General features: G+C 34.7%; 1 long non-coding RNA gene across 2 annotated transcripts; it reads right to left on the minus strand.

Annotated features, from left to right (window-relative positions):
• Positions 1-392: 392 nt before the first annotated feature.
• On the minus strand, positions 393-18,826 carry LOC143071865 (uncharacterized). 2 transcript variants are annotated; one of them, XR_012976985.1, is made up of 5 exons: positions 18,538-18,767; positions 13,798-13,982; positions 13,048-13,122; positions 9,232-10,764; positions 393-773 (listed from the first exon to the last, which is right to left on the minus strand). It is a non-coding gene; the product is annotated as an uncharacterized LOC143071865 (long non-coding RNA). The 2 variants fall into 2 exon arrangements; XR_012976986.1 differs by lacking the exon at positions 393-773 and having other exon boundaries at positions 9,350-10,764; positions 18,701-18,826.
• Positions 18,827-27,150: the final 8,324 nt, after the last annotated feature.

The raw sequence follows: 27,150 nt of genomic DNA on the forward strand, positions 1-27,150 counted from the left end.
GATGTGGTACAGGACAATTTTAAAAGAAGAAAATGGTGGGTTGAACCTGGTTTTGTGGCATGCCAAACCTCGCACTTTAATGGCAATGTTAAATATAACATTAAAATGACAACATAATATGTGGAAATAACAGTCAAACATAGTTTTGAGACTCAAAAAAAAAATTAAACCTGTCTTAAAAGACCACCTGTCTTATGAGACCATTTGTTTGCTCTCAATTGAGCTGTCACTGAAAACAGTTTGCACTACACATACAAAATAAGTGACGTGTTAAAACCTAGTACATTTCATGTAATAAACAATTTAAATTTGGCACAAAAATTCTCCATACATCCAATAAACAAAGACGCAATATGTGCATAGTATTAATAATATATTGTTAACACAGAAAATTGAGTTGCATACATTTACTGTTGAAGATTAAGTGCTGAATGAAAACTGTATATAAGCGACAAAAGTCTATCTTGTTGATAGTTTTGGCTTAACCATGTATATCCGCGATCGTGTTAAGAATATAAGAAAAAAAGGACTTTTGATAAGGATCAGAGAATTTTTTTTTCATTTTTGTGAACGTTGTATTAAATTTCTAACAGACTGAATTAGACATTGTCTTGCCAATAAACACAAAAGAAGCCATTTGAGGTGTTTCTAATGGTTTTAGTTCAGTAGTACAACTGTAAATAATAGTTTGTTGACATCTGAATATATGAAATTGTAGATGAGAAAGAATATTAGAAATATTGAATACATATTGAAAGATACTCAGTATATAACTATGAGCGTCAAGTTGGTTACCTATTCCCTATTCCCTATTCGTTACCTATTCCCTATTCCCTATTCGTTGCCTATTCGTTACCTATTCCCTATTCCCTATTCGTTACCTATTCGTTACCTATTCCCTATTCCCTATTCGTTACCTATTCGTTACCTATTCCCTATTCCCTATTCGTTGCCTATTCGTTACCTATTCCCTATTCCCTATTCGTTACCTATTCGTTACTTATTTGATTTTAAATATCCTTCCCCCTTTTTAATTATGGCATGGAATAGTTTAATATGGCTGCCGTTACCATGGAAACGGCACAATTGTGAAAAAAATGAGCTTTTGGTTTTTGGTGAACTGTTTGAATATGCTTCAACTCAGAATCATCATATTTTAAAACAATGTAGGTGCCCACTATATACAGGTGTTGGATGATTTTGGCGATCATTGGAACTACTATGTTGCCATGGAAACTACACCAAAATTTTCAAAATTCTCAAAATGCTCAAAACTTCATGAAACTTCACAGTAATGATGAGCAACATTGGAGTTGGAATTTCCAAAATAGGTCTTGTTACCATGGAAACAATGCAAAAAGGTCAAAAATTTCAAAAATAAGAATTTTCCGCAAACTGGATGAAACTTTACAGGAATGGTAACTGGCATAGGCAGAGTTGGATTTTGAAGTTAGAATTTTCAAAATGGCCGCCGTAACCATGGAAACAGCAAAAATATCAAAAATTCAAAATGTTCAAACTTAATGAAACTTTGCAAAAATGTTACTAGACATCTGTAGATGCTCTCTTTGACTTTGGAATTGTCAAAATGGCTGTCGCTCACCTGGTAATAGGGGGAAGGGGTGCCTTCCGTTATTGCTAGCAATTACAAATCTAGTTGTTAATAGTCTTACATATGGTAATAGTTCTGAATTGGTTGAGGTAAAATGATCTTTTTATGACCTATTTATATTTACTTTATGTTCGATACGCATTTGTTCCTTACTTGTTTTTTATACGTTCTACCTTTTAACTGCTTTATGTCCGTATGTTTGAAGATGGATCTTGGTTCGACGGGATGAAATCACCGTGTTAGCGCTTGCGTAAAAACGAAGATGTGGTATGATTACCAATGAGACAACACTCCACATTAGACCAAAATGACACAGAAATTATCAACTATAGTTCACTGTACGGCCTTCAACAATGAGCATAGCCCAAACCGTGTAGTCACCTATAAAAGGCCCAGACATGACAACCTCATACAATTCAAACAACAAAACTGACGGCCGTATTTCATATACAAAAAAATAAACGGAAATATGTAACACAAAAACAAACGATAACTACTTAATTTCAGGCTCTTGTCTAGGGACAGGCACATACTTACATAATGTGGTAGAGTTAAACATGTAAGCAGGGTGTACATCGTTTCGGAGCATGCTATTACCTTGTTTAATTCGTTCCATCACTCGCTTATAATTCGCTTATAATACGTGTATCTTACGTTGCACCTTTTAAAACATGATTTTCAATTGTTTTGTTGTCTCTGGTGGAAGATTTGGGCTCTTAGAGGTGATATAACTCTATAAGTGCATTTGTATCCGTTCCAGCGGTCGGATAATACCCTGTTAAATATTCGTTACTAATTCGCTTTTAAAAAGTTTGTTGTACGTTGCACCTTTTAGAAAAGGATTTCCAATTGTGTTCATATCTCTGGTGGTAATAATGTGTTCTTATAGATGAAATACCCCTATAAGCGCATATGTACTCGTTCCAGCGATCGGTTAATACCCTGTTACCTATTCGTTACCTATTCGTTACCTATTAACTTATAGTACGTTTGTTGTACGTTGCACCTTTTAGAAAAGGATTTTCAATTAAATTCATATCTCTGATGGTAACAATGTGTTCTTAGAGATGAAATGACCCCATTAGAGCGCATGTACCCGTTCCAGCGCTCGGTAAATAACCTGTTACCTATTCGTTACTTATTCGCTTTCAATGCGCGGGGTATACGGTGCACCTTGAAATAAATCGTTTTTTAATTGTGTTCAGGTCTCTGGTGGTAAGAATGTGTTCTTAGAGATGAAATTACCCTATTAGCGCGCATGTACCCGTTCCAGCGCTCGGTTAATACCCTGTTACCTATTCGTTACCTATTCGTTACCTATTCGCTTATAATACATTTTTTTATACGTTTCACCTGTTAGAAAAGGATTTTCAATTATGTCCAGGTCTCAGACGGTAACAATGTGTTCTTAGAGATGAAATTACCCTATTAGCGCTCATGTACCCGTTCCAGTGCTCGGTAAATAACCTGTTACCTATTCGTTACCTATTCGCTTTTAATGCGCGGGGTATACGCTGCAACTTGAAATAAATCGTGTTTTAATTGTGTTCATGTCTGGTGGTAAGAATGTGTTCTTAGAGATGAAATGACCCTATTAGCGCGCATGTACCCGTTCCAGCGCTCGGTAAATAACCTGTTACCTATTCGTTACCTATTCGCTTTTAATGCGCGGGGTATACGCTGCAACTTGAAATAAATCGTGTTTTAATTGTGTTCATGTCTGGTGGTAAGAATGTGTTCTTAGAGATGAAATGACCCTATTAGCGCGCATGTACCCGTTCCAGCGCTCGGTTAATACCCTGTTACCTATTCGTTACCTATTCGTTACCTATTCGCTTATAATATATTTTTTTATACGTTTCACCTGTTAGAAAAGGATTTTCAATTATGTCCATGTCTCAGGTGGTAACAATGTGTTCTTAGAGATGAAATTACCCTATTAGCGCTCATGTACCTGTTCCAGCGCTCGGTTAATACCCTGTTACCTATTCGCTTATAATACATTTTTTTATACGTTGCATCTGTTAGAAAAGGATTTTTAATTCAGTTCATATCTCTGGTGGTAATAATGTGTTCTTTTAAATGAAATACCCCTATTAGCGCGTATGCACTCGTTCCAGCGCTCGGATAATACCCTGTTACTGATTCGTGCCCTATTCGCTTTTAATGCGCGGGTTATACGCTGCACCTTGAAATAAATCGTTTTTCAATTGTGCCCATGTCTCTGGTGGTAACAATGTGTTCTTAGAGATGAAATGACTCTATTAGCACGCATGTACCCGTTCCAGCGCTCGCTTTATACCCTGTTACCTCTTCGTTACCTATTCACTTATAATACGTTTGTTGTACGTTGCACCTTTCAGAAAAAGGATTTTCAATGGTGTCCGTGTCTCTGGTGGTAACAATGTGTTCTTAGAGATGAAATGATCCTATTAGCGCGTATGTACCCGTTCCATCGCTCGATAAATACCCTGTTACCTATTCGTTACCTATTCACTTATAATACGTTTGTTGTACGTTGCACCTTTTAGAAAAGAATTTTTAATTCAGTTCATATCTCTGGTGGTAATAATGTGTTCTTTTAGATGAAATACCACTATTAGCGCGTATGTACTCGTTCCAGCGCTCAGTTAATACCCTGCTACTTATTCGTTCCTTATTTGCTTTTAATGCACGAGGTATACGTTGCACCTTGAAATAAATCGTTTTTTTAATTGTGTTCATGTCTCTGGTGGTAACAATGTGTTCTTAGAGATGAAATGACCCTATTAGAGCGCATGAACCCGTTCCAGCGCTCGCTTAATACCCTGTTACCTATTCGTTACCTATTCACTTATAATACGTTTGTTGTATGTTGCACCTTTTAGAAAAGGATTTGTAATTGTCTCCATGTCTTTTGTGGTAACAATGTGTTCTTAGAGATGAAATTATCCTATTAGCGCGCATGTACCCGTTCCAGCGCTCGGTTAATACCCTGTTACCTATTCGTTACCTATTCACTTATAATACGTTTGTTGTACGTTGCACCTTTCAAAAAAGGATTTTCAATGGTGTCCGTGTCTCTGGTGGTAACAATGTGTTCTTAGAGATGAAATGACCCTATAAGCGCATGTACCCGTTCCAGCGCTCGATAAATACCCTGTTACCTATTCGTTACCTATTCACTTATAATACGTTTGTTGTACGTTGCACCTTTTAGAAAAGGATTTTTAATTCAGTTCATATCTCTGGTGGTAATAATGTGTTCTTTTAGATGAAATACCCCTATTAGCGCGTATGTACTCGTTCCAGCGCTCAGTTAATACCCTGCTACTTATTCGTTCCTTATTTGCTTTTAATGCACGGGGTATACGTTGCACCTTGAAATAAATCGTTTTTTTTAATTGTGTTCAGGTCTCTGGTGGTAACAATGTGTTCTTAGAGATGAAATGACCCTATTAGAGCGCATGAACCCGTTCCAGCGCTCGTTTAATACCCTGTTACCTATTCGTTACCTATTCACTTATAATACGTTTGTTGTATGTTGCACCTTTTAGAAAAGGATTTGTAATTGTCTCCATGTCTTTTGTGGTAACAATGTGTTCTTAGAGATGAAATTACCCTATTAGCGCGCATGTAACCGTTCCAGCGCTCGGTAAATACCCTGTTACCTATTCGTTACCTATTCACTTATAATACGTTTGTTGTACGTTGCACCTTTCAGAAAAGGATTTTCAATGGTGTCCGTGTCTCTGGTGGTAACAATGTGTTCTTAGAGATGAAATGACCCTATTAGCGCGCATGTACCCGTTCCAGCGCTCGATAAATACCATGTTACCTATTCGTTACCTATTCACTTATAATACGTTTGTTGTACGTTGCACCTTTTAGAAAAGGATTTTTAATTCAGTTCATATCTCTGGTGGTAATAATGTGTTCTTTTAGATGAAATACCCCTATTAGCGCGTATGTACTCGTTCCAGCGCTCAGTTAATACCCTGCTTCTTATTCGTTCCTTATTTGCTTTTAATGCACGAGGTATACGTTGCACCTTGAAATAAATCGTTTTTTAATTGTGTTCATGTCTCTGGTGGTAACAATGTGTTCTTAGAGATGAAATGACCCTATTAGAGCGCATGAACTCGTTCCAGCGCTCGTTTAATACCCTATTACCTATTCGTTACCTATTCGTTACCTATTCACTTATAATACGTTTGTTGTATGTTGCACCTTTTAGAAAAGGATTTTAATTGTCTCCATGTCTCTTGTGGTAACAATGTGTTCTTAGAGATGAAATTACCCTATTAGCGCGCATGTACCCGTTCCAGCGCTCGGTGAATACCCTGTTACCTATTCGTTACCTATTCACTTATAATACTTTTGTTGTATGTTGCACCTTTTAGAAAAGGATTTTTAATTGTCTCCATGTCTCTGGTGGTAACAATGTGTTCTTAGAGATGAAATGACCCTATTAGCGTGCATGTACCCGTTCCAGCGCTCGATAAATACCCTGTTACCTATTCGTTACCTTTTCACTTATATTACGTTTGTTGTACGTTGCATCTTTTAGAAAAGGATTTTTAATTCAGTTCATATCTCTGGTGGTAATAATGTGTTCTTTTAGATGAAATACCCCTATTAGCGCATATGTACTCGTTCCAGCGCTCAGTTAATACCCTGCTTCTTATTCGTTCCTTATTTGCTTTGAATGCACGAGGTATACGTTGCACCTTGAAATAAATCGTTTTTTAATTGTGTTCATGTCTCTGGTGGAACGGGTACATGAGCGCTAATAGGGTAATTTCATCTCTAAGAACACATTGTTACCACCTGAGACATGGACATAATTGAAAATCCTTTTCTAACAGTTGAAACGTATAAAAAAATGTATTATATGCGAATAGGTAACGAATAGGTAACGAATAGGTAACAGGGTATTAACCGAGCGCTGGAACGGGTACTTGCGCGCTAATAGGGTAATTTCATCTCTAAGAACACATTCTTACCACCAGAGACCTGAACACAATTAAAAAACGATTTATTTCAAGGTGCACCGTATACCCCGCGCATTAAAAGCGAATAGGTAACGAATAGGTAACAGGTTATTTACCGAGCGCTGGAACGGGTACATGCGCTCTAATGGGGTCATTTCATCTCTAAGAACACATTGTTACCGTCTGAGACCTGGACATAATTGAAAATCCTTTTCTAACAGGTGAAACGTATAAAAAAATGTATTATAAGCGAATAGGTAACGAATAGGTAACGAATAGGTAACAGGGTATTAACCGAGCGCTGGAACGGGTACATGCGCGCTAATAGGGTAATTTCATCTCTAAGAACACATTGTTACCACCTGAGATATGAACACAATTAAAACACGATTTATTTCAAGTTGCAGCGTATACCCCGCGCATTAAATGCGAATAGGTAACGAATAGGTAACAAGATTATTTACCGAGCACTGGAACGGGTACATGAGCGCTAATAGGGTAATTTCATCTCTAAGAACACATTCTTACCACCAGAGACCTGAACACAATTAAAAAACGATTTATTTCAAGGTGCACCGTATACCCCGCGCATTAAAGCGAATAAGTAACGAATAGGTAACAGGTTATTTACCGAGCGCTGGAACGGGTACATGCGCTCTAATGGGGTCATTTCATCTCTAAGAACACATTGTTACCATCAGAGATATGAATTTAATTGAAAATCCTTTTCTAAAAGGTGCAACGTACAACAAACGTACTATAAGTTAATAGGTAACGAATAGGTAACGAATAGGTAACAGGGTATTAACCGATCGCTGGAACGAGTACATATGCGCTTATAGGGGTATTTCATCTATAAGAACACATTATTACCACCAGAGATATGAACACAATTGGAAATCCTTTTCTAAAAGGTGCAACGTACAACAAACTTTTTAAAAGCGAATTAGTAACGAATATTTAACAGGGTATTATCCGACCGCTGGAACGGATACAAATGCACTTATAGAGTTATATCACCTCTAAGAGCCCAAATCTTCCACCAGAGACAACAAAACAATTGAAAATCATGTTTTAAAAGGTGCAACGTAAGATACACGTATTATAAGCGAATTATAAGCGAGTGATGGAACGAATTAAACAAGGTAATAGCATGCTCCGAAACGATGTACACCCTGCTTACATGTTTAACTCTACCACATTATGTAAGTATGTGCCTGTCCCTAGACAAGAGCCTGAAATTAAGTAGTTATCGTTTGTTTTTGTGTTACATATTTCCGTTTATTTTTTTGTATATGAAATACGGCCGTCAGTTTTGTTGTTTGAATTGTATGAGGTTGTCATGTCTGGGCCTTTTATAGGTGACTACACGGTTTGGGCTATGCTCATTGTTGAAGGCCGTACAGTGAACTATAGTTGATAATTTCTGTGTCATTTTGGTCTAATGTGGAGTGTTGTCTCATTGGTAATCATACCACATCTTCGTTTTTACGCAAGCGCTAACACGGTGATTTCATCCCGTCGAACCAAGATCCATCTTCAAACATACGGACATAAAGCAGTTAAAAGGTAGAACGTATAAAAAACAAGTAAGGAACAAATGCGTATCGAACATGAAGTAAAAGGATCGGTTGAGCACAAACACATATAAATAGGTCATAAAAAGATCATTTTACCTCAACCAATTCAGAACTATTACCATATGTAAGACTATTAACAACTAGATTTGTAATTGCTAGCAATAACGGAAGGCACCCCTTCCCCCTATTACCAGGTGAGCGACAGCCATTTTGACAATTCCAAAGTCAAAGAGAGCATCTACAGATGTCTAGTAACATTTTTGCAAAGTTTCATTAAGTTTGAACATTTTGAATTTTTGATATTTTTGCTGTTTCCATGGTTACGGCGGCCATTTTAAAAATTCTAACTTCAAAATCCAACTCTGCCTATGCCAGTTACCATTCCTGTAAAGTTTCATCCAGTTTGCGGAAAATTCTTATTTTTGAAATTTTTGACCTTTTTGCATTGTTTCCATGGTAACAAGACCTATTTTGGAAATTCCAACTCCAATGTTGCTCATCATTACTGTGAAGTTTCATGAAGTTTTGAGCATTTTGAGAATTTTGAAAATTTTGGTGTAGTTTCCATGGCAACATAGTAGTTCCAATGATCGCCAAAATCATCCAACACCTGTATATAGTGGGCACCTACATTGTTTTAAAATATGATGATTCTGAGTTGAAGCATATTCAAACAGTTCACCAAAAACCAAAAGCTCATTTTTTTCACAATTGTGCCGTTTCCATGGTAACGGCAGCCATATTAAACTATTCCATGCCATAATTAAAAAGGGGGAAGGATATTAAAAATCAAATAAGTAACGAATAGGTAACGAATAGGGAATAGGGAATAGGTAACGAATAGGTAACGAATAGGGAATAGGGAATAGGTAACGAATAGGCAACGAATAGGGAATAGGGAATAGGTAACGAATAGGTAACGAATAGGGAATAGAGAATAGGTAACGAATAGGTAACGAATAGGGAATAGGGAATAGGTAACGAATAGGCAACGAATAGGGAATAGGGAATAGGTAACGAATAGGGAATAGGGAATAGGTAACCAACTTGACGCCCATTATATAACTTAACACTGCAAAAATTGAAATAGATCAGTATGCTTTTCAACATTAATAGAAGCATACGCTATACGCTATAAATTTATACCATACGTCATATTTTGTTAACAATAAAGTAAGCAAGACTTTGTTGATAAATATTCCATATTAACTTAACAAATAACACACGATGGTCTTGAATTATAGATATAAGGTAATGACGCTGTTTATCGTCTTAATAACATGTTATTTAATTTCTTAGTGAACATGTGTACTAAGTTTCAATTGATTGGACTTCAAATTCATTAAAAACTACCTTCACCTAAAACTTTTACATGAAGAGGGAGAGACGAACAGGAAGACTGACGGACGGACAGAAAAACGGACGTACGAACTGACGGATGAATGGACAGACGGATGAACGAACGAACGAATGATTGGATCCATAGAACGAAAAAAACATAATCCCCCTAGGTGGGACATATAAAATAGAAGATGAAGTATGATTGCCAGTGCGACAACTATTCACACGATTTTGAATAAAGTCGAACAAAGCATTTATAGGCTATCGTTAAGCCTTCAACAATGAGAACAACCCATACCGTATAGGCGGCCATTCTCTCAAAAAATGAAGTTAATGGTGTTTGCTACTTAATTAAGATTAATGGTGTTCCTCATTTAAATAAGGTTTATTGTGTTCATCACCAAAATAAAGTTAATGGTGTTCCTAAGTGAGGTTTGTGATTACCATAGCTGCTAATTCTGAAAACTTTAAATGTCGATGGAAACCTTTTATATCCTTGAAAACTTTCCGGAGTTTTATAAAATATCATTTTCTAAGAGCAGTATCACAAAAACGTGATGTATTTCAAGCATGCAAACGTTCCTATATTATCTCACTGTTTAGTGACACTTTCATAAGATGGTGGAGGAGCAGATGGCTCTTCTGGTGGCTGATTCGAATCAATTTTAACATCTGATGATAGTCCAGTTGGTCCTAATGGGTATGAAGCTTCTGGTTGTCGATTAGGTTCAGGAACCTGATGCTCAGGAGGAGGTATACCTGGTCCCATTGAATAACTTGTAGTTGAACCCATTAGATAGCCTACAGCAAGACCCCTGGAATATGCCGAAAGTCTACATCCAGTTGGATCAGCAGGCCGAGAATTAGAGCTTGATTCCAAATGAACACCAGAATAGTTTTGACCAGCTAGATAACCAGTTTGTTGATCTGTTATTAGTTGCATTAAATTCTGGTTATGTATTATTGACATTTGGTTATTCGTGGATTTCTGTTGCGTGGTAATATTAACCATACGACATTTTTCAAGTTTTTGACGTTTTTTGCATAAAAACAACCCCGTATAAATGTTCAAAATTGCACAAAGAATGACAAGAATCAATATAGGAATAGCGACACTCCTATACTTTCCTATATTGGAACTACACGCTAAGTCACTGTGATGATAACATCTTGAATACACTCCGGAGATAGATGGAAGGACAATCCCAGCAAAACACATAATGAAACCAAACATGAGTATAACTGGACTGCAAGATACCTGGAAGAAAATTAACGAGTGTCCATCAACAATAGAAAATACTGTTATAAATCTCGATCTGTATCCTTAAAAATATATCAAATACTCAGTATATATGTTAGTATTTAGTTTTATGTTAATCGTTGACTGTTTTTAAAGCATTGGCATTTACTACATGTATCTATATACGGCAAGCAAACGAAACAACTCAAAAAGAAAAACAAAGGTGTTAAGAACGTGGTTTCACCATATTTTCATTTTATAAACATCTAATATTTCTGTTAAAAAGATAATTTCAGCGTTTAATCTTGTTATCACGTCTGACTGTATATAGCTTTATGTCTTATCCGCTTTCTCTAAACATGTAAAGTCGAACATCTTTAAAAAAAAAATCCATCATGTGTAGCTACCAGTCCTTGCCTTAATAACCAGATTATTTTTTAAGATAAATTGAAATTAAAGAACTTTGTATAAGTATATAACATTTCATATTACCCCTAGTATATAACATACACTTTCTCTCTAGTATATCATGTACCACATCTCCCAATAATATATCACATACAAGACCATCCATTAGTATATCACACACAGACCTTCCATTGGTACATCACACACAGACCATGGATTAGTAACACACACACATACACACACACACACACTCACACCAACACACACACACACCATCTTTTAGTATATCACATACAGACCATTTATTAGTATATCACACACATACTTCCCATTGGTATATCACACACAGACCATCAATTAGTATATTACACACATACCTTCTATTAGTACTAGTATATCACTTACAGACCTTTCATTAGTATATCACACACAGACCTTCCATTGGTATATCACTAAAAGACCTTTCATTAGTATACCAAACACATACCTTTCATTAGGGTATCACACTCCGACCATCAACTAGTATAACACACAGAACTTCTATTGGTATATCACACACAGACCATCCATTGGTTTATCACACACAGAGCATCCATTAGTATATATCACACACACCATCTATTACTATATCACACACATACCTACCATTAGTATATCACATATTGACCAGCTATTAGTATATCACACACAGACCTTCCATTAGTATATCAAACACAGACCTACCATTAGTATATCACCCATTGACCATCCATTAGTCTATCACACACAGACCTACCATTAGTATATCACACACAGACCTACCATTAGTATATCACACACAGACCTACCATTAGTATATCACCCATTGACCATCCGTTAGTATTTCACACACATACCATCTATTAGTATATCACACACATACCATCCATTAGTATATCACCTTGTAAATAATTGCGCTAATATAAACGTAACTTTTTGCGGTACGGCCGCTATATTTGTGATGTTCATATCTGTCATTAAATTATTACATATATACCATATCTGTCATTAGTTTGTTACATATATACCATATCTGCCATTACTTTGTCACATATATACCATATCTGCCATTAGTTTTTTACATACCAAATATCCTGCTACATACCAGATCTTCATTAGTATATTCCACACCAGGTCTCTCATTAGTGTATGACATATGAAGTCAAATAACATAAATATCTAACTCGGAGGGAATTTAGAACGAAATGTCCGTAAGCAAATGGCAAAATCAAAAGCTCTTACAGAAGAATTGATAACAACTGTCATATTCCCGACTTATTACAGGCATATTTCCTTTGTAGATCTATTATTATATTACATACCAGATCTCTAATTCGTATATCAAACAATGGATCTCCCACTATTATATGACATACAAGATCTCAATTCCGTGTGTTACATATGGATTCCACAACTGCAACAAGTGTATTACGATATTTCTCCAATCGAGACAGTTAAATTGTAAAATTGTAATATTTACAGCGCGAGTTTTGCCGACCTTTTTAAATAATTAAAATTTAACTGTTGAGAGTAGTAATACACGAATTACAGTGGTTGAATCCGTTTCTCTTATGATTTTTATCCTTCCTTTTTAAAGATTTGAGGAAACTTGTGTACTTTTGATGTGAAGTCATTAGGAATGGTCGCCTTTTATCATGACGTCACAATAAGAAAATTCAGAAGAAAACAAGAAAATTTAAAGTCACAATTAAATTTCAACCAATCATTTGCCGATAACAAATTTTTCACTAGTAAGGAGAAATATTTTTCTGACACCGGTCAGGAAATGTGAAAATAGCAAAAAATTAGAGAAACAATGAATCTCCAATAAGTATATTGATTAAACGATGAAACTCTCATTAGTATATTACATACCAGTTTATCTACAGAGGGTCCACCAGATGTTTGTTTCTTGTATAACTTAATGTACAACATTCCTTTCAGAAGAAACTGTAAAAGTAAAAAGAATAAAAAATATTTGTGTACTTTAACAAATTGAAATTTAAAAGAAACATAGAGTACATACATTCAGTAGAGTTTCAATTGATTTGCTGAAGACAGAGGCATCTTATATATGAGATTGGTAAAGTCATATGTAAAATTTTGTTACACACAACGAAGCATTTATGATTTCATTGGTTATGCTTAAGTACGAATAAAAAAACTTATTTTATCAGAAATCAATAATGACAGCAGCAGTTTACCACTGTTCAATAGTCATATATCAAATAACGGAAAACAAATCGAGATTATAATAGAAAAACATTGGAACAACAGAAACACTGAACTGCAACAAAAGCAAACGTCAACATACATATAAATGGGTTATATGATAACAACTGCCATATCCCTGACTTTGTTTTGGAAATTTGAAGAAGAACAAAATGGTTGGTTGAACTTGGTTTTATGGTTAGCTAAACCACCCACTTACCCAAATAAGTATATGACAGTTGTTATTCATTCGTTCGATGTGTTTGAGGTTTTGATTTTGCAATTTGATAAGGGACTTTCCATTTTGAATTTTCCTCGGAGTTCAGTTTTACTTTTCTCGATACAGTTATAAACGGCTTCCGGAAATTAGGACAAGTTACTTAAAAAAATATAAATGATAGACAAAGAACTTACAAAAACACCAGTTATAAAGGATCCATAAAAATATGGAAGACCTCTATAATCATCATCATCATTGCCATATATAGCTGCTACTATCCCACAAATCAGCAAGGAACAGGCAAATATAACATCAAAAACGCCAATAATCATTAACCTCTGAAATACTTGCTTTGCCACCATGTTCTCCGCCTCAACCACTTGAAAAAAAATATCAAATATGCATTAACCTGACATTGAAATTATTTAATAAGTTGGAAATGTGTTTTGTAAATTCACAATTGAGTTTGGCATCTATGACAGGTATAATGAATGTTCAACAACTGATGATAATTAAAAATGAAATGAATGTGTTTCCTGATTATGTTGTTGAAGGTCTCAAAGATTTAGCTGCTGATCATTATAAGGTAAATTCAGTAAACAAATATACGTCATCAGAGACCGCCCATTTGCGGGAGAGCTTTCTGTAAAAAGTCATGTGCTCTTCTGATTGGTAGATAATGTTTGTAATAAATATTTTTTGATAGATCAATACTAGAGTTGAAAAAAATAAAAAATAAATGCTGAATGTAATATTTTTTTTTTGATACAGGGTATTTTTGGAGTGTCAAAAACTCGTTGGAAATACTTGATAAACTGCATGCATATATTGGTGATTTTGAATCTGTTCAAAGTTTTGATTTTTCAACCTTATATACCACTTTGCCTCATATTCTTATTAAGAAAAAATTAACATCCCTGATTAACTGGGCATTTAAAAAGTCAGAATGCGACTACATATGTTCAAACTCATTTAGGTCATTTTTTGGTAGCAATAAACAAAAGAACTATGTCAATTGGACATTTTTACTTGATAACATCTCTGTTCGCTTTGGAGATTCCGTATATCGTCAAGTTATTGGAATTCCAATGGGGACTAGCTTTGCACCACTTATTGCGGACCTGTTTTTGTATTGTTATGAGTTACAATTTATGACTAAAATTAGCAAAGACCCATCGAAACAATATTTGATACAAAAATTTAACAATACTTTTAGATGTTTGGATGAGATATTGGCTCTCAATAATGACGACTTCAGTATGTATACTAAAGAAATTTATCCTGTTGAACTTGAACGGGAAGCTTAATACAAAAAATTATGATAAAAGAGATAATTTTTCATTTCCTATCGTTAATTATCCATTTTTAGATGGTGACGTTCCCTTGTCACCATCTTATGGTGTTTATATATCTCAACTTGTACGATTCGCTCGTGTATGTAACAACGTATTAGATTTTAGCGAGAGAAATTTATGTATTACTGTAAAATTATTACACCAGGGTTTTCGATATCACAAACTAGTCAAAACATTTACTAAATTTTATCATCGGTATAAGGAAATAATTCGTAAATATAACTCAACATGCATACATCTTATACGTTCAGGTATTTCACATCCAATCTTTTATGGTAGTATTCTTTACAAAGCACAAAGATGTCAATATTTACCACAAAACCTTACAAAACCTTTAAACAGACTTATTAAGAAGAGATATGGTTACGATACCGTTGTCAGGTCATTAAAGATTGCATATTTTGGCTTTAATATTGATTCACTTATAGGGTCTTTGCATCGGAACTAAACATATTTATTTAAAAAAAAACAGTTGTTGGCATGACACAGATTATGTTCTTCTCATGTATTTTATGATAGTATGATAATAAACCCCTAACGGGAGGGATTGTGCCTGATATTCATATGATGCAAACATTTTAATTGAGGTCTGGAGGTGGCATGTCAGTTAACTGCTAGTAGTCTGTTGTTATTTATGTATTATTGTCATTTTATTCATTTTCTTTTGTTGCATCTTCTGACATCGGACTTGGACTTCTCTTGAACTGAATTTTAATGTGCGTATTGTTATGAGTTTACTTTTCCACATTGGCTAGAGGTATAGGGGGAGGGTTGAGATCTCATAAATATGTTTAACCCCGCCACAATTTTGCGGCTGTCTCAAGTCAGGAGCCTCTGGCCTTTGTTAGTCTTGTATGATTTTTAATTTTAGTTTCTTGTGTATAATTCGGAGTTTAGTATGACGTCCATTATTACTGAACTAGTATACATATTTTTAAGGGGCCAGCTGAAGGACGCCTACGGGTGCGGGATTTTCTCGCTACATTGAAGACCCATTGGTGGACTTCGGCTGTTGTCTGCTCTATGGTCGGGTTGTTGTCGCTTTGACACATTCCCCATTTCCTCTCTCAATTTTATTGAAAAGCAATAAAGGTCAGTGAAGGAATTTAGTTCGAATCTACAGTGTTTGTCAACAAGGCCATTTGATTGCCCAAAATGCCGCATGACACTATGTTTTTATTGTTGCAAAAGATAGGGCAACATTTGCACTTTCATGAATGAAAAATGAAATTTTTGTTTTCTTAAGGTAAATCAGTTATAAATTTAATTCAAGACATAGATTAGCATAAAAGTCAATGGGAGATTTTTTTACTGAATATACCCCCTCTAGTTTCTGAGATATGAAGAGGAAATAGTTAAAGTTCATTAGGTTCAACAAACCGTAGGTTGATAGCTGAACAATCAAAACAGCTCATACGTTACAACACATCACTATTTGGCAGCAGAAAATACATGTAGTCATTCAGTTTCGGATTCTGTTTTGCATTTGATAAAACAGGGTCAATTAAATGTTTGTAGGACGAACGGACTAGGTGAATACAATATAACTAACTTTTTTTAGAGTGGGATTATATAAACATGAGTTTTACTTAATGCGTGAAATTCAAAATGTTACATTTTGTTTTCTATTGAGCAACACGATCCCTACCAAACTTTGTGTGATCTCAGGTGCTTCGAAATGATAAGGATATCATACTTCATATGTGTCAACCGTTGTGTTATCCATGTTAGCACTTACCGTGGATACATTATTATTCGTTGTATACCGATTTTCGTAGGTTTCGTGGGTGCAGGTGAACCAGGAAATCAAATGTTCAACGAAAAACATATTTTTAATAGGCTTCGTAAACAGAGATTGTCAAAACCACTAAGTCAAATATCCACGAATATGCAAGTTTTCAGCAATTCACGAAAATTGATACCCACGAAAATAAATGAATCCACAGTATTCGGTCTATTTGGTAGGCTACATTCAAGGAAAACAAGACGGGATTTTTGTTACGACAATTGAAACATATGTGTCGTCATTTGTAAATAAGATATTCCATAATAAAAATCAAATTCATTGACTATGGTATGGATTATGACTCTTTTTGAATGATCTTGATGATTTTAAATTACACTCATATGTATAATGATCTGACGAATGCTGCTTAAATATTTCTTGATATTGATCAATTATCTGCTTATTTAAAGATATACGTTTCAATACGTCGGTAGCCCCAGCGTTATTGTATGATTTTACCCTCTATACCTTTTTTTCATAAAAATTGCACCCTTGTGATGTTATGTCAGCTTATTTGTTTTTCAATATCAGGTTGTTTAGATATCTTATAAACTGAAAATGAATTTCTATAATTTAAGTCAAAGATCAAATAATTTGTGTATTTATTGCGACCCCAATCATCCTTTTCCACAGATTCACCTGATAGTTACCTGTCCATTTAAACTTTTGACAGTTTTATTGTTGAACAAACACAACATGTATTGATCTCTGTAGATTATTCACTGGGACCTTTAAATTTCTTTTAAGAGAAATCAATCACTCATTGATTAATCTACCCGAGTAAAAAATGTATCTTCTAAATTGATAGAAATAACATGTCTAACCTTAAAAACTGCATACAGAGAACAATACCTGTTGTATTTGTTCAATGGGACAAATGAACTGCCAAAAGTTTAGATTGACAGGTAAAAAAGTAAATATTATTAATTGCCTTTAAATCAATAATAAAGTTGACATTTTGTGCGAAAATGGCAGACATTTTAAATTTATGTTATTTCAATATTTTTCCAATTGCATAAAAAGTCAAGACAATTTGGAAAGTTCTGTGCTTAAGTTGTGTCACAACACAACAAACAAAATTGTAACGAAGGCATTTGTGTGTTGTTAGAACCGATAGCGCTAAGAACTGTTTTTTTTCCCTTAAACATTTGTATTGATCATTCTTCCATGTTTTAGTCTCCTTGTTTCCACTGAAGACGAACACTGCAACAGAGCATGCAAACCTCATCTTTCAAACATTTGATTTCCAATAATTAATTTCGTGATAATAGCTCTTTTTGGTGAAACCATGATTGCAAAAATATCCATTTATTTTCTACGAATATTTCAATAAGGGGAGGGTTAAATGATACTTGCGATTATCTGAAGGAGAAAGAGAATTTTCTTAAACATTTAACAAATAACAAAAACAGCAGGAAAATAGCTTAGTCCACAAGTCTCGATAATGTGACAAAATTCTTCAACCAAATTCCATATAAGCATGTGGTCAACCCCATTATTTGCCACCTTTCTGTGAAGTTTTAGGGATCTTTACTGATAAAAGTAAAGGTTTAACACTGTTACTCTTACAAATTGTGATGAAATTGTTTTAATGTCTGAAAAAAATGAGAAAAATAATTCAACATACTCTAATGTAAATGCAATTTTCTTGTGACATTTCACGGATATCGGTTAAAGTTAATTACATGAATTAGGTTCCAAAAGCCCCCCCCCCCCTTTTCTGGAAGCAGAGGAGCACCGAAAAGCAGACTTGATTCATATTGAAAATTCGAAACATTTTGAAAATAGCCTACCTTTAACAATTGTTAGTCACCAGAACTTTACTCTAAGACACAGAATCCTAAAACAGCAAATGAAATATAACACAATAAACTCCCTTTTTCATCAGATCATTGGCAAATACACTTCAGCCTAGACTGACATCACACTGTGATAGTAGTGTCAGTTTATACTTACTGCTTCTGTAACTTGCTTGTGAGTTTAAATTATTAATATAGTGGGGAACGAAACGAAGTTATTATTTTGTTTCATTGTTATACCAGTAAATACACATTTCATGACCGCATGATATCTGCATTAGGGATGTGGTAGGGTTGTCAATGACAATCCTTCCCATCCTACATAATGACGTGAGTGTAAACAACTACAAATGACATCTAATTAGCAGGAAATAACAAATACATTGCAGTTTTACCTATTATTAACAAATTTTTCGTGTTTGTTAAGTAATTCAATATATCTCATTCTAGTAAATATTTTGTTTGTTAATTTCATGTTTACCTGAAATAAGTGTATTATTTTGCATTATTTTGTAATATTGTGTCATTGATAATTACAACATGTACAAGACAACAAGTTATTCATCTCTATTCATGATGTAAGATAAATATATAAATATTTATCGTGTGTTTTTCTATGTTGTGATGTTATGCTATTGTTTCAGAAAAAGGGAGAAGGTTTGGTACCATTAAAACGTTTAATCCCGCTGCATGTGTTTGCACCTGTCCTAAGTCAGGAATCTGATGTACAGTAGTTGTTGTTTGTTTATGTAATTTATACGTGTTTCTTGTTTTTCGTTTTTTATATAGATTAGACCGTTGGTTTTCCCGTTTGAATGGTTTTACACTAGTAATGTTGGGGCCCTTTATAGCTTGTTGTTCGGTGTGAGCCAAAGCTATATGTTAATGGCCGTACATTTACATATAATGGTTTACTTTTATGAATTGTTATTTTGATGGAGAGTTGTCTCATTGGCACTCACACCACATGAATGTTTTTGCCGATTTCATGTGCTTTCTAAAAAAATATCTATTTGAAAAATATCAATTGATAACATTTCAGGTAAAACGGGAATTTATTGAGTAGCATATGCAAACTATAATAGAAAAAACAACGCAACTATGTTGTTTAATCATTCAAACGCAGACGTGAGGCTTGGAAGATAGTGTACAGCTATCAAGCCAGTGACATAATGGTTTTGATTGCACATCATGCAACTTTACCCCAAAAATGTATTAAAAAATAAATAAAAACTAAGTAAAAGAATATATCAGCATTAGCAGTTGAGTCAATACCTTCTGATACCCGAATAGTCGTCTAATCCGTAATTGTAACGATTATATCGTATTCCCGATTACGTCATTTTATCAAATTTGATCACAAACATATTGTGTTATTATGATAAACAAAAGCACAGCCTATACAAACTCTCTCCACATTAAAATGTGCAACGTATACATCATATATATCAACATCATTTATTATCCATAAAAAATGTGAAAATAAAAACGTTTTTGCTTAGTGTGGATTTGTATAGCGTGTTGGTCATGCAAATTAGGGACGGTGCAATATTTATCAAGCAGGGGGGACCGGTGCAAATCGCAAAACCTGTTTGGAAAAAAGTATTGTCCCATGCTGATGTGATAGGAAAAAAAGTTATGTCCCATGACCTCTATTCATTAAAAATATATGTGTCCCATGAATATCATGGATATATTGAGTGAATAAAAACACAATCTGTACAATCTGTACAATCTGTACCTTAAATAATGTAAAGCAACAATATGTATTGTGATATAAATGTTTTTGACAATAATTTTAACATTTTCATTCATTCATGCAGTCACAGACATATTATTAAAGGCATAAAATGCACTATTTACGATCACACAGATTTATGTAACAATAAGAAAAAATCATTGTTACACATTAAATGTAAGAAAAACTTTTTGTTACACAAACTAGAGGCTCCCAGGTGAATAAATGATCACTTAGGCAAAATTGGCAAATGAGAAACATTTTAAATGACAAAATTTTCATAATAGCTACATCAATTTTTACAAAATTTCATATGCAGCAAGTAAAGATCTTCAGTATTACTGGTTTTGATTTTTACAATAATTAAATTGTTTTGAAAACATACTATCTCAAAATTGAAAATGAAAAAAACAAGTGAAACTGCGAGCTACTGCTCACTGATGATACCCCCGCCGCAAGTGGATAATATTAATAGTGTAAAAATATGCAAGTGTTCGGTAAACAGGAAGTTGTCAAGTGATGAATCTGAAAACGCATCACACGGTATAGCTGACATATATAAATCCTGAAACCAAATTTCAGAAATCCTTGTATTGTAGTTCCTGAGAAAAATGTGACGAAAATTTTCAACTTGGCTATCATGTGTAAAATCATACAAGTGTTCGGTAAACAGGAAGTTGTCGAGTGATGAATCTGAAAACGCATCACACGGTATAGCTGACTTATATAAATCCTGAAACCAAATTTCAGAAATCCTTGTATTGTAGTTGCTGAGAAAAATGTGACGAAAACTTTCAACTTGGCTATCATGTGTAAAATCATACAAGTGTTCGGTAAACAGGAAGTTGTCAAGTGATGAATCTGAAAACACACACAGGAAGTTGTCAAGTGATGAATCTGAAAACGCATCACACGGTATGGCTAACATATATAAATGTTGATACCAAATTACAGAAAGGGTGGATGTGTAGTTCCTGAGAAAAATGTGACGAAAATTTTCAACTTGGCTATTATGTGTAAAATCATACAAGTGTTCGGTAAACAGGAAGTTGTCAAGTGATGAATCTGAAAACGCATCACACGGTATGGCTAACATATATAAATGTTGATACCAAATTACAGAAAGGGTGGATGTGTAGTTCCTGAGAAAAATGTGACGAAAGTTTCATGGGACGGACTGACTGACGGACGGACTGACGGACGGACTGACGGACGGACTGACGGACTGACGGACGGACTGACGGACTGACGGACGGACTGACGGACGGACAGACAGAGGTAAAACAGTATACCCCCCCTTTTTTAAAGCGGGGGTATAAAAATGTGACGAAAATTTTCAACTTGGCTATTATGTGTAAAATCATACAAGTGTTCGGTAAACAGGAAGTTGTCAAGTGATGAATCTGAAAACGCATCACACGGTATGGCTAACATATATAAATGTTGATACCAAATTACAGAAAGGGTGGATGTGTAGTTCCTGAGAAAAATGTGACGAAAGTTTCATGGGACGGACTGACTGACGGACGGACTGACGGACGGACTGACGGACGGACTGACGGACGGACTGACGGACTGACGGACGGACAGACAGAGGTAAAACAGTATACCCCCCCTTTTTTTAAAGCGGGGGTATAAAAATGACATTTCAGCATGTTCAAACGACCAAAACATCAAACTATCAAAGATAAAAAATCATGGTAATTAGCAAAATAAACATGATTGATAATCTTTACTCATACATATGAAACCTTGTAAAAATTAAAGTACCTATTACATGAAAATATTCAGAGTCTTTGCCGTCACCGTTAAATATGACAGAATATTCCACTACTATAATTGAAAAAGTATTAAGTCTATGTGTGGTCTAACACTGTTTTTTTAAAACGTTTTAATGAGTGACTTCTAGTATTATTAGATGGTGCTAAAGTAAATAGGCTCATCCAGTCGATGTCATCTATACCATGCAACGCTTTGTAGACTTGTATCATATAATTCCTATCCCTACGATATTCAAAATACAAACATTATTTTTTTATCACTATAAATTTATCCACAATTTTGGGTATACCTGTAAAAATAAATGGGGATAATACCCATTTATGAGGATTTCCCCCAACCTGCTGTTTTTTATGTCAATAGTTCAAGGTTTACAAAATGTCATTGTAAATATTGCAGATTCCCAAATCTATGCAAATAGCTGTATGGGCACAAATTTTATTAAGAACACTTCAAGAAGAAAATAAGGTTATACCTCACTTGGTCTATCTCAATATAGCTCAAATAGTTAATCATACATAATTGAGTATAATGCACCATTATAATATAGATGGTTATTTTCTGTCTGACTTTTTTTTACCAGTGGCAGTGGTGGGGAAACGAAAAATAGAAAATTCTTGCCCCCAGCCATATGATTTGAGCAAAATATGCTAAATTTTCAGGGACAAGGTTAGAAAATAAAGCTAACAAAATGACATAGTTAAACAAACATGCCCTCATACCCTTTCTAAATCTATACAATCCATTTTACACAGGCACTTGTTTCTATCCATTGGAAGACCCACTATCAAAGTATATTTACGAGAAGGTACCCAACTACTTTTTTCACCTCTCCGCTTAAAACCCTTATTTCTCTGTCAATTCAGTCTCAAATTTTTTGTTCCATACACCATTCGATTCATGAAAAGTTTATCTTTCAGATAATATGCATTGTATTTACCCTTAGAGTACCCCTTACTCCCAGTACACAAGATTTGTCAATAAATTTTCATGTGATCGTTTTTAGTCCTCCTACAAAATACAACTACTTCCGTTTTAGATATTTTGCATAAAACAGTGAAGGATAAGTCTAAAGAGTGACAAATGATTAATGTAAAGTCTAGAGAGTAAATGACCCTATGAACTATGAACCGACCAATCACAAGCTTTGAATTTTTCTGCTTTAAACCGGTTGTTGTTGTATTTTGTAGGAGGACTAAAACGATAACATGAAAATTTATTGACAAATCTTGTGTACTGGGAGTAAGGGGTACTCTAAGGGTAAATACAATGCATATCATCTGAAAGATAAACTTTTCATGAATCGAATGGTGTATGGAACAAAAAATTTGAGACTGAATTGACAGAGAAATAAGGGTTTTAAGCGGAGAGGTGAAAAAAGTAGTTGGGTACCTTCTCGTAAATATACGTTGATAGTGGGTCTTCCAATGGATAGAAACAAGTGCCTGTGCCATTTTAGTTTGTTTTGATTTTGTTGATCACCCGCCGAATTGTCTAAATGCAGAGTCAAGCTGGTAAAATTCCGTCCATGAAATATATCTTAAACCCATTTATAAAATATAAAATAATGAAAGCCAACGGCCCGAAATGTTTGAGTTGTCTTTTTACATAAACTAAAACAGAGCTAGTCTTCTGGTTTACATTTTATACTATTTTGAATTTAAAACTTAATTATGTTTTTTTAAATAGAAAATGTTATCTTTTAACAATCTGTGTAATGAATTTCTTAACCAATCTGTGGTGTTCTATAAATGGGAAGACAAAAGAGTAACTTTAATAGTATAATAATATTAGAATAGAAAATAAATGGAAATTTGGGAATAAGTTTGTTTTTAAGAAAAGTTTTGAAAAGTTAATAGAGACTCAGCTATGTGCAATGGAATTTGTTTGTATCACACTTTCAATTACTTTTTAAATTGTTATTAAACCATGTTTATTGTTGTTTACATTTTACTGAGTTACCTTTCCATGTTCATTTACATGTAAATTACATTTTATGATGTTTCATTATTTTAAATATGTTTTTAGTATATGTTTTTGTTGGTATTTTCTGAGTCGCCTGAAATTAAAATATTTATATCATTTCATAAGTCAAATTTGGTGAACATGTCATGCATTTTGTGACATTTGATTTGTATAATTAAAATTAAGTACATGCTCAATTCAAGCTGCTCAAGTGTTACTCATGTTACCAGTATTATTTTTTTTTAGATCTAGTCATGTCTTATTTTGTAATTATTGTTATCTTTTACATATTTTATACTAAAAATTGTTTTAATATATATATTCTACTTAGAGTTTTTGTTTATTCATAAATATATTATGTTATTACCACAGGCACTTGTCTCAGAAAAAAAAATCCTATATACCTTATTATATAGGAATTTTTTTTTCTGAGACAAGTGCCTGTGGTTATTACACCTCTAATTGATTTTGTTATTTAAGATTCACATTGTTTATCATATTCTGTTTCTGTTTTAATGTTTCTTGTGTGTATTTTTGGGCTAATTAAAATAAAATGTCCCCGAGGGTATCACCAGCCCAGTAGTCAACACTTCGGCGTTGACATGAATATCAATAATGTGGTCATTTTTATAAATTTCCTGTTTACCAAACTTTGAAATTTTTGAAAAACTAAGGATTTTCTTATTCCAGGCATAGATTACCTTAGCCGTATTTGGCACAACTTTTTGGAATTTTGGATCCTCAATGCTCTTCAACTTTGTACTTGTTTGGCTTTATAAATATTTTGATATGAGCGTCACTGATGAGTCTTATGTAGACGAAACGCGCGTCTGGCGTACTTAATTATAATCTTGGTACCTTTGATAACTATTTACATCACTGGGTCGATGACACTGCAGGTGGACGTTTCGTCCCCGAGAGAATCACCAGCCCAGTAGTCAACACTTCGGTGTTGACATGAATATCAATAATGTGGTCATTTTTATAAATTTCTTATTCCAGGCATAGATTACCTTAGCCGTATTTGGCACAACTTTTTGGAATTTTGGATCCTCAATGCTCTTCAACTTTGTACTTGTTTGGCTTTATAAATATTTTGATATGAGCGTCACTGATGAGTCTTATGTAGACGAAACGCGCGTCTGGCGTACTTAATTATAATCCTGGTACCTTTGATAACTATTTACACCACTGGGTCGATGCCACTGCTGGTGGACGTTTCGTCCCCGAGGGTATCACCAGCCCAGTAGTCAACACTTCGGTGTTGACATGAATATCAATAATGTGGTCATTTTTATAAATTTCCTGTTTACCAAACTTTGAAATTTTTGAAAAACTAAGGATTTTCTTATTCCAGGCATAGATTACCTTAGCCGTATTTAGCACAACCTTTTGGAATTGTGGATCCTCAATGCTCTTTAACTTTGTACTTGTTTGGCTTTATAAATATTTTGATATGAGCGTCACTGATGAGTCTTATGTAGACGAAACGCGCGTCTGGCGTACTTAATTATAATCCTGGTACCTTTGATAACTATTAACACCACTGGGTTGATGCCACTGCTGGTGGACGTTTCGTCCCCGAGGGTATCACCAGCCCAGTAGTCAACACTTCGGTGTTGACATGAATATCAATAATGTGGTCATTTTTATAAATTTCCTGTTTACCAAACTTTGAAATTTTTGAAAAACTAAGGATTTTCTTATTCCAGGCATAGATTACCTTAGCCGTATTTTGCACAACTTTTTGGAATTTTGGATCCTCAATGCTCTTAAACTTTGTACTTGTTTGGCTTTATAAATATTTTGATATGAGCGTCACTGATGAGTCTTATGTAGACGAAACGCGCGTCTGGCGTACTTAATTATAATCCTGGTACCTTTGATAACTATTTACACCACTGGGTCGATGCCACTGCTGGTGGACGTTTCGTCCCCGAGGGAATCACCAGCCCAGTAGTCAACACTTCGGTGTTGACATGAATATCAATAATGTGGTCATTTTTATAAATTTCTTATTCCAGGCATAGATTACCTTAGCCGTATTTGGCACAACTTTTTGGAATTTTGGATCCTCAATGCTCTTCAACTTTGTACTTGTTTGGCTTTATAAATATTTTGATATGAGCGTCACTGATGAGTCTTATGTAGACGAAACACGCGTCTGGCGTACTTAATTATAATCCTGGTACCTTTGATAACTATTTACACCACTGGGTCGATGCCACTGCTGGTGGACGTTTCGTCCTCGAGGTATCACCAGCCCAGTAGTCAACACTTCGGTGTTGACATGAATATCAATAATGTGGTCATTTTTATAAATTTCTTATTCCAGGCATAGATTACCTTAGCCGTATTTGGTACAACTTTTTGGAATTTTGGATCCTCAATGCTCTTCAACTTTGTACTTGTTTGGCTTTATAAATATTTTGATATGAGCGTCACTGATGAGTCTTATGTAGACGAAACACGCGTCTGGCGTACTTAATTATATTCCTGGTACCTTTGATAACTATTTACACCACTGGGTCGATGCCACTGCTGGTGGACGTTTCATCCCCGAGGGTATCACAAGCCCAGTAGTCAACACTTCGGTGTTGACATGAATATCAATAATGTGGTCATTTTTATAAATTTCCTGTTTACCAAACTTTGAAATTTCGAAAAACTAAGGATTTTCTTATTCCAGGCAAAGATTACCTTAGCCGTATTTGGCACAACTTTTTGGAATTTTGGATCCTCAATGCTCTTCAACTTTGTACTTGTTTGGCTTTATAAATATTTTGATATGAGCGTCACTGATGAGTCTTATGTAGACGAAACGCGCGTCTGGCGTACTTAATTATAATCCTGGTACCTTTGATAACTATTAACACCACTGGGTCGATGCCACTGCTGGTGGACGTTTCGTCCCCGAGGGTATCACCAGCTCAGTAGTCAACACTTCGTTGTTGACATGAATATCAATTATATGGTCATTTTTACAAATTTCCTGTTTACTAAACTTTATATATACTGGCAATAGTATAAAACAGTTGAACTATACCCAGTACACAAGTATTTCCTATTCTAAACCTTCAAACTTGTTAAAAGAATAAGTTAAGGACTTGTTGTCTTCATATTTT

This window comes from Mytilus galloprovincialis, chromosome 4 (genome assembly GCF_965363235.1).
Source record: "Mytilus galloprovincialis chromosome 4, xbMytGall1.hap1.1, whole genome shotgun sequence".
NCBI classification, from domain to species: domain Eukaryota; kingdom Metazoa; phylum Mollusca; class Bivalvia; order Mytilida; family Mytilidae; genus Mytilus; species Mytilus galloprovincialis.